The sequence below is a fragment of the Parasteatoda tepidariorum genome, chromosome 1 (genome assembly GCF_043381705.1).
Source record: "Parasteatoda tepidariorum isolate YZ-2023 chromosome 1, CAS_Ptep_4.0, whole genome shotgun sequence".
In the NCBI taxonomy this organism is placed as follows: Eukaryota; Metazoa; Arthropoda; class Arachnida; order Araneae; family Theridiidae; genus Parasteatoda; species Parasteatoda tepidariorum.
Genome location: NC_092204.1, coordinates 49,349,491 through 49,365,110, shown reverse-complemented (window position 1 = coordinate 49,365,110; position 15,620 = coordinate 49,349,491). Strand labels below are relative to the sequence as shown.

At 28.1% G+C, this 15,620-nt stretch overlaps 1 protein-coding gene across 4 annotated transcripts in view; it reads left to right on the top strand.

Annotated features, from left to right (window-relative positions):
- LOC107438721 (potassium channel subfamily T member 2) overlaps positions 1–15,620 on the top strand; it is a 497,563-nt gene that overhangs the window by 299,692 nt on the left and 182,251 nt on the right. The gene's annotated exons all lie outside the window — the stretch shown is intronic.

Here is a 15,620-nt window from a genome sequence, read left to right as displayed (position 1 = left end):
CCACTTTTAAATATATATTTGCTGTCCGGAGCAAGTTGGCATCTCTGTATATATATATATATATATATATATATCGGTCGTTGAACTACCGACCCAATTTTGTGGGCTTACGACTGCTGATGTTCAACTCCGTAGCCTTGTAATTTTGAAGCAATCTTGAAGACAAGGAAACTCCTGGATCAGTACCCCCAGAGATATTGATTTGTAATGGGAACATGGAGGACTTTGCGACTCGACAGATTTAACGCACACCAGTCACCATTTACTACACGAGGAGTGTTTGGCCGGCGGGGATCGAGCCCACGAATTCTTGGACATGGGTCCAGCCCCCTACCGACCTATAGATTATAATAAATAAATTAAATAATCAAGCGAATAAATGTAATTTTATAAATTCTAATAAAAAAAGTAAAAGAAAGCAGTTCAGCTTATAAGTGCACATTGAAAATAGAACGTGTCATTTTTTTTAAAGTAAAAAATCTTTTATATATCTCTCTGTTGTTTTAACACAATTCATTATTTTTTATTAATTTCATTACCAGATGTTTTGTAGATGTAGTATGAATTGCTTTGTAATTAAATAATAATAATTTTTGATCGTTCTAAAGTATTAACTCAAACTCAATTGTAAAACGAATTTCTTAATATCAACATTTTTGATAAAATATCATTATAAATAGAAAAAAATAATAGTTACCTTCGAAGCATAAAATATAAGTTTAAATAAATAAATACAATTTTATAATTATTATCATAGTTCTAATAAAAATAAATTATGTAATTAGGCATATTCTCATTGTTATGTTTCGCTATGATTTGTTTTTTAAAAACATATTACTGTTCCAATATTTCGGAAGATATATAGGGTGAGTCTGAACCAGATGACAAAACATTTACACGAGCAATATTCGTGTAATATTTACACGAACAACGCATTTACACGAGCAATATTCGTCATAGAATGTATAACCGGAACACATTCAGTAAGAAGTTAAACGTCCTGTTCAGTAAGAATTTAACAAAACTGTTACATTTAAAAAGGAACCTGCGTGGTATTCTTTCTTTTATTTTTTAAAACAAAACTTCCTACGATTTTATAACGATCGACACCAATTTAAGTTCTGTGGATTACCTAGTTATTTTGTAATTAATATTTAAAATCGCTCGATTAGCCATTTAATTTTCTCATCTCAGCTGATGACTTCAGAATACAGGACCACTACGACTCTCATAACCTTCCAATACAGGGAAAGCACGTGCAGTACCTAATAGAACATTAATAAAAGTTCTCAAAAATAACTCAAAGCACTTACAACAAGTATTGTTTTATACCACTTTGCAGTAGCTTGATATTTAACGCACCAAATAAAATAATTTTAGTGTAACAAAAAGTGAAAAATGAAAGGATTGGTGAAAAACCATCAAACATGATGACGAAAAAAAATATCGTGAACTGTCTGAAATTTAATTATTTTTTTGCTTCGTATTATTTTAATTTTATAAGATTATTTTGCTTTTGATTTAGCTTCTCTGAAGGAATTATTCATTATGCTGAATTATGTTTATGAAATGCCCTTTAGGTTTCTTCCTTTTTCTTTTTTTATTCTTTGAAATAAAAGGATTTTATTCTGAAAGAGTAATCGTGTACAAGATATTCCCTTTTATGAATACATTTTTCTAATTAAATGATCTATTTCGTTTCGTTCTGCTTTAACTTCTTCATCTAAAACATATATACTTACGCTTTTTTACTTTTTTTGGAGTTAAAAATAATTCCCTTTATTTTTGTGTAATTGAGTAGAGGAAAAGTTAAAAAGAATAATATAAAAAATGAAGGGAACTTAAAAATTTTCGCATCTCTTCTAATAATAGTTAAAAATATTTTAGGAGTGAATAATAAAAAAATAAGAGAGATATTTTTGGAGAAAATTATTAAAAATTATTTCCCTGAAAACTTTTAATTTAAAATCCTATACATTTCCCTTTCCTCTCGGAACGATCAAACCAACTTGGAATTTTTTAAACAATTCGTACTTTAATGTATGTTATTAGTACGAAAAAACAAGATTAATAGAAAAAATTAATTTACTACAAAAATTATTGAAAAAAAGTATAGATTAGGAAAGTAGTTTCAATTTTTTTTTCATTTGTCAATCTATTTCATTTTGCCAAAGGCACCTACAGAAATATTCTCAGAAGGAGAGAAATCCAACCGGACGAAAGACATTCCTCAAAATATTTCAAAAAACACGTTGCAAATTTATTTGTAATTTTTGAAATATTAAAAAACAATTTCCATAATTTATTTATTGTCAATAAACCAGTAAATTTCAAAACAAAATTCGCAATTTTAACATTGTTCAAATTTTAAAAAATAATAAGTGTAAAAATCATACTTCATTTGAATTCTTCAAGAAAAAGTAGCACTTTACTTACGTCACACTTTCTCTTTCATAAACACACGCACTAACACACACACAAAAAATTGCTATTGTGTTTCTTTAATCATTATTATTTTTCTTTGTAAAATTTGTATGAATTTTATTTTGCGAAATGCATCTTGCAAACTTTTTTAGCTAACAATACCTTAAAATTTTAAGATACAACTTTTGTGTCCAGTTACTTACTTTGAATAGATTCAATATGACGCATAAGGAAAATTATTACAAATTAATAATTATTTATTTTTTGTAGTTTTTTTAGAGGAGATGGTTTCAAGAATTGAAATAATAACTAAAACTAAATAAATAAGGTGATGAGAATTATTTGCATCTCTAGTAAAAACTTAAAGTTCTAATATCCATTTCCTATCCATCTCCTATCCGTTGCTGCCATCCCCTCTGCAGAGGATTAAAAATTGTGATGGCCTGTCTTCGGATCATCCTCAGGGATGTTTCCCAGACCGCCGCCAATAGCCCATTGTGCAGCTCTAGTACGACATAAATGAACAACAACAAGAACAACAACCATTTCCTATCTGGGATCAAACCAATAGGTGGAAAATTTCGAAACAGTTCTTATTTCTATATATAGACCAGTTTCCTTATGACACTTTAAAATGACAAAACTAATATTTTTTAATAAAAATATATCAATTCTCAAGCCAAATATCCTTCTCCGCCAGCATTATATCAAAAGGTTAACTCAATTTCGTCAAATGTAAGATTGAAATAAAACTCCATTGTAAACAACATCACTTACGACCAAGTTTTGGTTCGGCTAATTCATGATGTGGATTTTGGTGTCATAAGCAATCCCCGCCTCTCTTTGAGTCACGTGAAACTATTTTCGTTTTAAGTGAATTTTAAGTTATGATTTCAAAAAATTCAGGTCAATTTTGAGCATACTGAGTTGATTATCGAGATCTTTAAGTTATACACTGCTCAAAATAATCAAATTTGCACGATTACCATACGCATACAGGTTCCTCATTGCTGAAAAGATCTTCCGCCAGCTGATATGCAGGCTTTACTGCTGTAGCGTTGAAAGTGTCGTAAATTTGTGAGATCAATGAGTAATTTCCTTGAGAATCTTTTAGAGCAATTCTTTGTAGATCAATTACATTATTTTTTTAGCAATTTCTTTGTATACATCAATCATATTCCTTTGAATAAAAAGTTTCTGAAGCATGGCTTGCGGTAAATTCTTTAAATGTAATGGTGGGTAAATTCTTTAAAGGTAACAATGGAAATCTACCTTGATTATGTTCCGAACATACGTTTTATGACAAATATTGCTAGTGCAGATGCGTGTTATCGCTTTCTAAGGTTTTGCTCCCTTGTTCCGGCTCACCATGTATATAGCAAAACACATGTCATATGTATTCTAAATAAATATTAAAGTGCAAACCATGTCGAAGACATGTATTTAATATTTTCTTGTCTTAAATTTGACTAAAAATTAGCATCTTTTTTATCATTATTTATAGTAAGCCGTCTCATGAGTTTACCTTTATATTCGCCAAAAACAGACTTAGATGAAAGCTATTGCTTAATGAAAACGATTCCTCAAATGTTAGCTTTAATTGAAAACTATTTTTAAAATTTTGGCACTTTGAAATCGTTTTGTTACATTTGTATCTGAATTACAAAAAGACATATTAAAAAACATTACGTGCAATAAACTAATCTACAACAGACAGATTGTAAGTTTCACAGTTTGAAAGCTCATTTTAACATGCTCCAAATATCAAATGCGAATAAAAATATTTATTGCATTTTATCCTTAAAAAATTCTTTCAATAATAAAAAAGCAGACGATTTTCTTTTAGATCATAAAAACATAACAAGCAAGTCAGTTTTAAGTATCAAGCAAGTTAGTCTTATCGAATTGATGAAATGTGCTTTTCTTTTTTCTTTGAATTAAAAAAAAATACTCAAAACTGCTATCACGTTACTATTTTTCTAGTCGGACAACTTAATGACTGTCTACATTTTCTTTTTTACAGAAAGTTCAACTATAGTTTCTTTAATGAGCTCAAAACAGTAATCTCATTTTTAACGTTTTTCTTTCTGGGCAACTGGATGTTTTCCTTTTGGACAGAAATTTTTATCCATGTATAGTTTGCAATAAAATTCAAAAACTTATTTCATTTATTTATTTTTTTCTTATTTCATTTCATTTTAATTACATATTTTAAGCTTCATGGAGAAAAAAAATTTTAAAAATTTGATATCTATTATTCTATTTGGGTTAAGTTTGCCTAGAATTTTACATGCATGTGAATATCTGATCCTGAAATAAAGCGAAACAATTTCGATTTCTAGATTAACATTTAAAACATGTCTCGTAACTTGGTTTGTAACTTGCAACAATTCTAAAATTTCAGTTTATAAATAAATACTAATGCTTAGAAAAATTTGCCATAGATTTGCCATAAAAAAATTATCATAGGATATTCCTTTGGGGTTATGCCCATCTAAAGATTTGCAATACACTTATGCCATGAACGTATGGCGAAGTTTTGCCATTAGCGTATGGTAAGTTTTTGCTGTACATAAATGGGAAAAGTATCTGGTAAAATTTTACCATAGGAAAACCCACATTAGGATATCCTACGGTATTTTTTATATACCAAGTTTTTGCTATAAAATTATGATTTGCTATAGCCTTTGATTAAGCTTTGCCATAGGCGACAGCAACAATTCTTCACATTCCTTTGGATGTTTAACATACAGCTATAAAAAGACAATGAACTAGAGTAATTGAATAACAAAAAGCTTTTGGGGCTTTTCACAATGATTATGCTACAAGAATAATTATAATAAGAGAAATTAAGATGAGAGTTATTAAATGTATGAGAAAAGACAATAATAATTATGTAAGAAAGCAAAGAACTCTTACCGGAGAATACCCGGATAATTTAAATTTTGACGGCAAAACTTATTTAGAAAACAATAAAGGTAATGTTAATAACAAAAACGCAATGAACTTATAGATTTGTTGGTTCTCTACTGTTCATTAATCCGAAATTAATCACAACATCAAAGATTGAACACAATATCGTTGAAAAGTGCGAAATCTAATATTTGATGTTAGCGAAATTCACATAGCATTATTGTAGCTGTGAGTGCTAACTTTGTTTTGGATTATCAGGTTGCTTATAAAATAGACGAAGTTCGAAAATTTAGGAAAACGTTGTCGAAACTAGCAGGATATTGATTAATTTCAAGAAGTTTAAAAATCTATTTAGTCAGATATTCGAAAGAGAAATATTAAAAATGACTGAGTATAAAAATTAAATAATAAAAAAATAATAAATAATAAAAAAATAGTGAAAAAATAAATAAATAAATTAAAAAAAACTTTTTAGTCTCATTGACCCAATAATGCTCTGTTGAAGCATTGGCGTCACGCGCATGCCTTGCCGTCGACTAGTCAGCAATGGAAATTTTTGAAGTGGAAAAGTTGCGTTTTCATTGAAATAAGCGAAAATAATTCTAAATAACGGTACATTTCTATAAGGTGGGCGAACTTTATTGAAAAATACTACTGTTTTTGATGAGCTTTTGAGTGCTTTACTTAACGCAAAATTGATATAGATCGTTGGAGTTTTAGTAAAACACGCCTGTTTGCTTCACCAACCATGCTCACTCTCCCATATAAATGACACATGCGTATAGTGTGTTTCCATTAGTTTGCCATTTGCCTATGGTACTTCCCTTTAATCGTATCATAAGGCTATGCTATCCCCCATTTAATGCCATACAAATTCTATGGTTACCATAGGCTTATGGTATCTTTTCATAGGAATGCTATACAAATTTCCATGGTGACCATAGGCCTACGGTGTCTCGCCATATAAATGCCATACGAATTTCTATAGCTACCCTAGGCTTAAGGTATCTTACCATATAAGTTTATATGGTTGCCAAAGATGACCAAAGGCGTTTGTATGGTAAATTTTCCCAAGGAAACATTACTTTCATAAAATTATAATTAAAATTTTTTTTTCAAAACCACTTATAATTAATTTTGCGATGCTTTGAAAATCACTAGTTCAAATTATCAAATACCCGTAAAAACAGGGAAAATTATCTTCCAAATAAAATTTAACTGAGAGTAGTTGAAATAAATGAATGACTGGTAACTAAAGTTGGTAAAAATTATTAAGTTATCTCCAAAAACTCGAAAAATTATTAAATAAAATTATTAAAAAAATCGATTATTAAACAAAACAGAGAGAGAAAGTGAGATGATAATAAAATCCATCATTATGTCTTTCTTACCCAAATACATAAACGTCATAGGACATTTGAAATTGATAGATCTATAAAACTACAGACCGTTGAAAGGACATAGAAGATATAAAATTGAGAACCGGAAAACTCCCGGAAAACTATATAAGACGACAAAAATTGGAAGTACCAATAAAGTATTTATCTTTCAAGAACAAATACTTTGAAAAAGCAAAACTGGAGAAAAGTCTGCGTTAGCTTATTTGATGAAAGATTTAATTCCTTTCTACTCACAATAACATTCAAAAAATTTCTAAACATGCTATCGATTTTTGAATATTTTTATTCAAACTTTTGTTAACATTAATACCACCGAGCAATTTATAAATATAAAGCAGAATTATCTTTATTCAGGAAAACATTATTTTCTCTCTATGTTATTAAAACACATAGCATTAATAACAATTCTCAATAATATTATTAGGCAATGGGATTAAAACATGGAAATAAATGGTAAACAGCTTCACATAAAACAATTGTTTTTCCTTAACATAATAAAATTTAGTTAGTTGCAAAATTTAAAAATGACAATTTTATTTATCAATCACATAATGACGCACACAATAATACAATTAAAATTATTTTGAAATCATCCCTTTAAATAAAATTAAAAAATTACAATTGCCTATTCAAACAGGATCCATAATTCAACACTTCGTATACGAAAGATTTAAAATTTGTATTAAAAAATAATAACAGAATTTAATTCAATTGTTACTAACAACCGTTTTAATTTAATAATCTAAGAATAATTTGGCAACCCGGGAAATGGGATGTACTAGATACTAAACTTTAGCAAACTAATTAGTCCCTAACTTCAAAAATGATGGATGAAAAGATAGGAAATTAAAAACCACCGTTAGACTTTATTTCTAAACTATCTTCATTTGTTAATAATTTATCAAGATAATCATTTTGAACAGTTTTGTAACATCAAAGCAGTATCAAAAGTTTTAGTCCCAGTTCAATGACGGAGTAGAATTTGATTAATTCTTCTTGTTATTAATTGTCAGCGGATAAACGTCAAACCCAATTTAAAGTATAAGAAGATACTGCTCTAAACGATATACAAATATAAAAAATTTCTAAATGAGGTCTTTTTATCGCTGTACAAACTTATACTGCTCTTTAATCATTTTCACTGCTACAAATAAGAATTTAAAGCACATGATTAATTAATAAATATAAGGATATTAATCAATTGTTTAGCCATGATATGAATGTATAACTATGATTTAACGGGTTATTATGAAGAAAGGGTATACTTTGTATTATGTATGAAAAAAACTAAACATCGTGAAATAAACACAGATAACGTCACGAAACGAAACATGGTACAGTTCCAGTTATAAAATCAGAAACCTTCTACAATGTCGAGACTCTGAATGATCTGTGTGCAGATCATATGTGTTTTGACAGAGGAAGATTCTTGATTATAAGAACGAAGCTAAAGTAAGTCTAATTTTGCACTGTGTTCAGCGTTATTATAGTGACTTACAAGTTTTTTTTTCGCATTGTAAGAAAGAGGTATTCAAATATCACTAAACTTTCTTCGTATTTGACGAAACTGCTTCCTGGTATATGTTTCGAGCAAAACTTTTGTCTAAGAGGAGAAAAAAATATCGTCACTTTTTAAATCAAACAAATTTCGGCAAAATTAAAAAAAATATTTCATTTATTTTTATCCAAAGAGAAACAGCCTTGTAATGAATTTGATTTTTCTGATAATCAGTTTAGCGTGGGTATTATATAGGAGACGGAACACAGCAAGGACAGAAGAGAACAGACAGAATAAATTACTCCAATTCCCGACGTGGGATTCTGACCCCGGTTCTTGGTACAAGGACAAAACCTTGACCATCATAGAGCTCTGGCCGTTACTTTATTTTGGATTGTTCTAGTTACGTCATTCTACTTAATAAAGCTCTCACAATGCACTATGATGCATGATGAGGTTTCGAGTTTAGGAAACATGTTTGTCATGTTTCGTCACAAATTACGTGATTTCGTAACGAAATAGAACTAACGAAAGATTGCTCAAAGATTGTTTAATCGTCAAAAGAATTATTTTATTTCAGAAAATTGGTGGTTACAATTTTATTCTAATACTAAATATTCTGAATGTCTGTAGACTATTTTTCGAAATTTAAAATTAAACTATTTCTTCTATTCATAAATTCTTTAATAACAATCTGAACACGTTATCTTACCCAAATATAAATTGGGTAAGCAAAAGTTGCATTAGCCTGAAATTCATTTTCAAATTAGCGTAAATAGTTACATAAGCTTTATTAAATGGATTTATAAATTTTTTTTTTCGAAAACATTTGCACTCTCAGAAAAATTGGTCCAAGTAACCAATATATTGTAAACAATGCTGCTATTCCATTTAGTCATGAGTTTGAACCATATTTTCATCAAAGTGCATTGTGGTATCGTGTCGTTAAGGGAAGGTTTAATTAAATTAAAGTGAAGGCAATTATGTAAAGGTAAAGTAAAGGTTTAATATGGTTCCATTTGAAACGCAAATTACAAACTGGTTCAGATCGATTGTAAGTGATTTGAAAACAATAAGAAGGACATGGAGAGAAGCAAAATAGCTTGCCACAAATAGAGAGAGATGGAAAGCTATAATAGAAGCACTATGCTATATCTATGTATATATATTTGAACAAACTGAAATAATAAAACACTACAAACATTTCCATAATAGTCAAATAATCATAACTGTAGTCTAAGTAAGAAAGTAAGAACTTAGGTGAAAAACATGCTAATAAATGAGGTTTTGAAAATGCTCAGATATTCATGCTTGAAAACATGATATAGTCGAATGCAATTTTATGCATAGAAAGTTCAATAATTTATTCTTGTTAAGTTCATAAGGAATGCAGTTTTAGCGCAATAAAATATTAAAATATTTTGAAAGCAGTATTCTAATGTTTTCATATATTCTAAAGCTGATGTTTTTATTAAAATGACACCATGTGATGTTTTAGGTAGCTTTCACTTTTTCTCATTTATATGCAAAAATTTTAAAAAAAATATTTCGATTGAAGAATGGAAGAAATTAATAAAACAGTAGTTTTAAATTGTTGGGCTGTAGAACTTGAGAATAACTATAATACTACGTGTATGCTCTCACAAAATGTATGACGAAGTGTTGAAATTTAAAACATAAATAAAGTATGCATGGGGAAGAGAATTCAATAAAAAATGAACTTAGCAGTTATGGTATATAGAACGAAATGAATGCATGGTTTGATAAAGAACGCGATTATGGAATATAGTTAAGCTCTTATAGTATATATAAGTATAGTATTTAAAAAAGGTTATACTTGCATAGTTATGGAATAAAGTTAAGTTCTTACCGTTTATATAAGGTTTTTACAGTACCTAAATTACTAGATTGAATATACTTGTATAAAGAAAAACTTGCATTTTCTCACAAAAACTCATAACTAATTGTAAATCATTAAAAAAGTAACACATATTCAAACACTTAAGGAAGTGCTGTACTGAAAAAATATTTAAGTTTCAACCTTTTACTTTTTAATTTAAATAATTAAAAAACAATTAATTGGAGAAAAAAATAGCCATCAATGAATATTAACTACAAATACAGATTTTATAGCTGCGAAAAATTAATCTTAAATTGCTCTCCGTGGAAAAAGTCTTCTACGAAGTCTATAAAGATATCTTTACCATGATTTATTATCAAGATATCCTACATATATTTTCGAACCAAACTCTAACGTAGCATTGAAAAAAACCTTGCATTTAACTAAAATTTCAGCAATTTATAAAAGCTATTCTCTCATAATGAAATTAACTAGATATGCGACCTTACATATAAGATACGGAAATGAAATGATGTCTTTCAGATTTATCTTGCTTCGTTCTAAATCATTACAGAGACAAACTCTCCTGACCTAGAAACCTTTTGCAACTCATTTATCTTTGATGATAATCCACGAGTCAAAATCCTATCGTAAACTGCTGGATGAAAAGGTGACTTTATATTGCGAACGTTTGATTAGGGATTACAAGGGAATCGCATACTCCTAAAAGCTGTTAGAGTGATGAAACTTTATTGAAGTACTTTATAAAATTTATTGAGTTTTGACACATAAGCACTTAATGTAGCCAGGAAGTGTACTCCTTCTGCGAAGTCATCTATTGTGATTAAAATTGAGTTGCAGATTTGTATCTTAACTGTTTAAACTCCTCATTATTTCTACAAAGATATGGTTTTATAAAATGCATCAACTATTTTTCCTCTATTCAATAGTGAATTTTTCTATTATTAATCATATGAGAATTGTAAATTATACTTTAAAAGTTTCTGCAAAAATTAGTTTTTTTTAAACTGTTGCTAATATTACATAAAGTTTTAATGAAAAAGTATATCTTTAAGACTTATAACTATAATTTTCCTTTTATAAACATTATTACTACCTTAAAAATAATTTCAAATGTCAAGTACTTATATCTTAAAAATGAATATTATGAAATAAATATTGGATTTTATCGTTTTCTGCTTTAGCTTTAGTTATCTGTTGCGTCAAAATCATATCTTAATCAAACTTTAAATTTAAGTTGAAGTTGAAAGTTTTACTTTCAGTTCTCCAGTTGATCCCAACGCAGTTGAAGTTTAACGTTTCAGAAATTGAAGAAAGTATCCATTGTTTTTTATTAGAACAAGATATTGCTATTTGGAGTATATTTTTTAAGCCTTTTATTTATCTATATAGTTTTTCTTAAAAAGGACTTTAAGCAGCCACATTGTTGGTATTATGGAAAAGATATTTGCTTTCATAGGGCATTTCATTTCTTCTACAGGATTCAAATCACCATTATGAAAGTTAGACGTCTATTAGAATTTCTTTTTCTCCGATCAAGTCTTATTGATTTTGGAATGATTTGTAATCTAATGTTTTTAGTTAATTTCAGAACATGCAAAAACGTTTCAATTTTGGATACGGGTAGCAAAGATGAAGTGAATGACATTAAAAAGTTATTTATTCATCTAATGGCTTTTAAAAAGCCATTAGATGAATAAATAAAAGCCATTAGATGAAAAAAGTAAGTAATTTAAATAAGATAGAAAATTAAAACCATGAAACAAACTTTCGTATTCGGACTGTGCGATTTTAACTCCAACGATATGAAAATATGACTACGTTTTTTGTTTGACTAGTGAAGTAAAATATTGTACCTGTTTAACAAGAAGGGAGTGTAATATCAAGAAGAATTTTCAGAATAACTGATACCCGTATTTTTCTTATTTAGACTCGTCTTTATTCTAAAAAAATTGGCTTAATCGATTCCATCAACAATTAAATTCAATCATTGTTTTCTTTTTATTATATTTCACAACAAATGAACAACAAAAGTGACTCGTCGCACTCCGGTATGGTGGGTAGAGATTTTGTCTTCCATAGCTTGGGGTAGAGTTCAATTCTTCATGATAAAAGCTGGATGTCTCATTGGATTGTGCTTGATTGTTACGATGGTTTCAAAGTTGCAAAAATCTTCGCATGGTTAGGAGGTTTATAAGTGAGGAGTGAAGATTGAATGATTTCCTCTACGATCGAAATCAAAGTAGTGATTTTTGCGTATGAACCAGCATTAAGAAATTATGCAAAGCTATACAGTCTCTCCAATATCTAACTCTACTTGAGCTTTACAACGCATGCGTGGAAGTTTCTCAATAAATCTCAGTACCGCTAAGGTATGGAAAATAAGGTTTAGCGTTACGGATAACAATTTTTTTCCGAAGCTCTGTCACAAGGAAATTTAAAAAAAGCCACAGTTTAAGTGTCTTACACTTGAAGGTGGACCCTGATTTTTAATTATATACTTCATCTTGCCGTGAAGAATTATCTGGGCTTTAGAACGAACAAATAACTTAAATATTAAAAAAATTACTAAACATTTTTTTTTTTAAAAATCACTAATTTGTCGACATTTTTCCATCTAGATGAAACTTATCAAAATCACTGACTTATTCTCAGTTTTTGAAAATTTTTATGATCCTAGATAATGCAGCATTGGTGTGTTTTTAAATATTGAAAAACTAGACTTCAAACTCTCTTCATTTCCACAAAACTGTGACTTTTCTCCAATTTGACGCTTTGCACCATTTTCAGAATAAGCATAGACAGCTCTAGCTTTAGGCTAAACTTGTCTTAACAGTCATGAGTAACTGTTACTAACTCACAGCAGTCACGAAAATAGCATATTTTTCTCAAAAAAGCATCATTTCACATTACGATGGAGCCTTCGAAAAACAACCTTAACTTAAGACTGTGCAAAATATCTCCATAATCTTACTTATAAGGATGTTTATCTCTATGTACTTCCCCCTAAATCACTATAAGGATGAATCTCAAACCACCACCATTTATTCATGATTGTATATGCAGCCTGACGATCAAAAATACCTAGAAGTGACTCATCTATTATCTTGATTCCTCAAGTTTTACATGCTTATGACTTAAAGATGACTGCTTACAGACTTAATTATTTTTCACCTAAATATTACAAAGCTCGAATGTTCATTACTAACTGTAATTATTAATGCCTATTAAACTTATTTTGTGTTTCGTTATTTATTTCCTATCTATCTATAAATTATAACATTGTAAACAAGTGTTGTAACACGAATGGCTAATTTGGCAATGAATGACTGTTGATTTACAAGTATACTGCGTTTACATGTGATAGAAACCAATTATTTTGAACAAACGGGCGGTATTGGCTTACAGTTATACTATCAGGCGGGTGATCAAAAGCATATACATTGAACATTTGTAGTATATACGCAGTATATTTGTAATATGTAAATGATAAGTGCATGTATTTATTTAAGTATCATCCTTTTTTACGTAGGTATATTTGTGAAAAAATACTTCTTTAAAATTTCTTTAATGCTTCTTTAGGTTAGCCTTGTATTTATTTTTATCATTTTCAATGAAAAATAATTTAAAAATATTTAGAAAATTTTTATTAAACTAAATTTGTAAGTTATATTGCTTTTTTGCTGCTCACAATTCTATTTTAAACAAGCTTATTCCAATCTCAAAGGAAAGAAACCAAAAATTTTAATTAAAAAAGTAATTAAGTCCGAGATAACTCGGACTCAAATAATTCAGTTCTAGAAGTTATTAAGAGGTGAAGAAAATTAATGAATTAATATGTTGTAACAATTCAAAGTTTAACGTAAAATTTATGATAAATATTGCAGCTTAAAAAAATCTGGAATAATTATTTTGCTATGTTAAAAAAAAAAGAAAGTTTGAAGATGTAAAGAAAATGGAGAGAAAAAATTTTTTCGTCTCCTCATAACATAGTAATTTAATTTATCTTTGATAGTTATGGTATACTAATAACAGTTTGCCTTTTTTTTATTCACTTCCATTAAAAAAAAACTTTTGGATTTAATTATATAAAACGAATTAATTCTATTTAAGCTAGACCAAACGCATTTGATTTTAAGTAATTGGACAATTGTGTGACATGTTAATCTAATGAATTTTTTTCAGTGACACCCAATGTCTGTAATAATGACCTTCAAATGATCTTGAAGATTGAAATTAATATTAAATAAATTTCTTAGTAAATGCTTTTAAATCATTTAACCGTAATTAATAAAATTAATATGAAGCAATGAGTTGCTAGATATGGTAGATGGACAATAGAGTAAAATGTAATTTGAACTTATAATTTATATTGAGTCATGCCTGATTTTAAATTCCTTAAACTTTTAGTTTTTAAACATTAATTTAAAGCATTTTATTAGCATTATTTTCAATTATTTCGATAATGTAAATTTATATTTTGAGGTCTTAAAGTTTTTCAAACCTTTAAGTGACCTATAATAAACCTTTATGTGCATTACAAATGCAATATGTTTTAAGTTATTAAAACTGACTTTTATGCAAAAATATCAGTAAGGTAATGAGACGTACTTATTACGTGAATACAATTATATTTAGTTGATATTTAATAAAACTGATTAATTAATAATTTTTCCCTCAATTTTCAATAATAATGGTTACCTTAACCAATTTAAATAATACTTCTGCATAAAAAGAACTAAGAAATTATAGAGAAGTTATCATTTCAACTTAACTAGAAGTTATCATTCAAGTTAACTATGTGAAGTTGCATGTGTTGGTATCATCTCACTTTCCGCTAACTTAAATAAACCATGCCTTGTTGATTTAATAGCGATTGCAATCCGTTTATATAATTTAATATAATTTAATGTAAATTTTTATACATTTTATTTTAAATTTATTAAAAATCTAAAAATACATTAGATAAAATTTAAGATTTTAGAAATATTAAATGCATAATTTTAGCTCTGATTTCCAACATGTCAATAATGCTCTTTCAGTTTGCAATAACTTTTTACATTCATTCCTTAACTAAATATTATTTTATTTTGTCAATTATTATTTCATTAAATTGGTAATATTTGCTCAAAATGTCTATTTTTAAGTCACTGAAAATTTATTATAAAGATTTGAATATTAATATTTAAGAATTAATTAAAACTATGAAAATCTGACCTATCATAATCGAAGTCATGGTGAATTTTATATCATCAAATTTATATATTTGTCTGAAAACTAAATTGTAAGTTTAGTTTCTTCCGACAAATAAAATGTTTTTTAATTATTTGAATTCCAACTTCGATGTAATTGACATCGTTAATAATTAATTATATTTTGAAATTGTTTTTCTCGGATTTTAATATTAATTTAAGACAGAAATGTGTGATTTTAAAACTTGGTTATTTTTAAGAAATATCTATAAGCCTTGCTTGATTTATTGTATGCTTGCTTTATAAAAATCCATATATAAAAATGTTTCTAG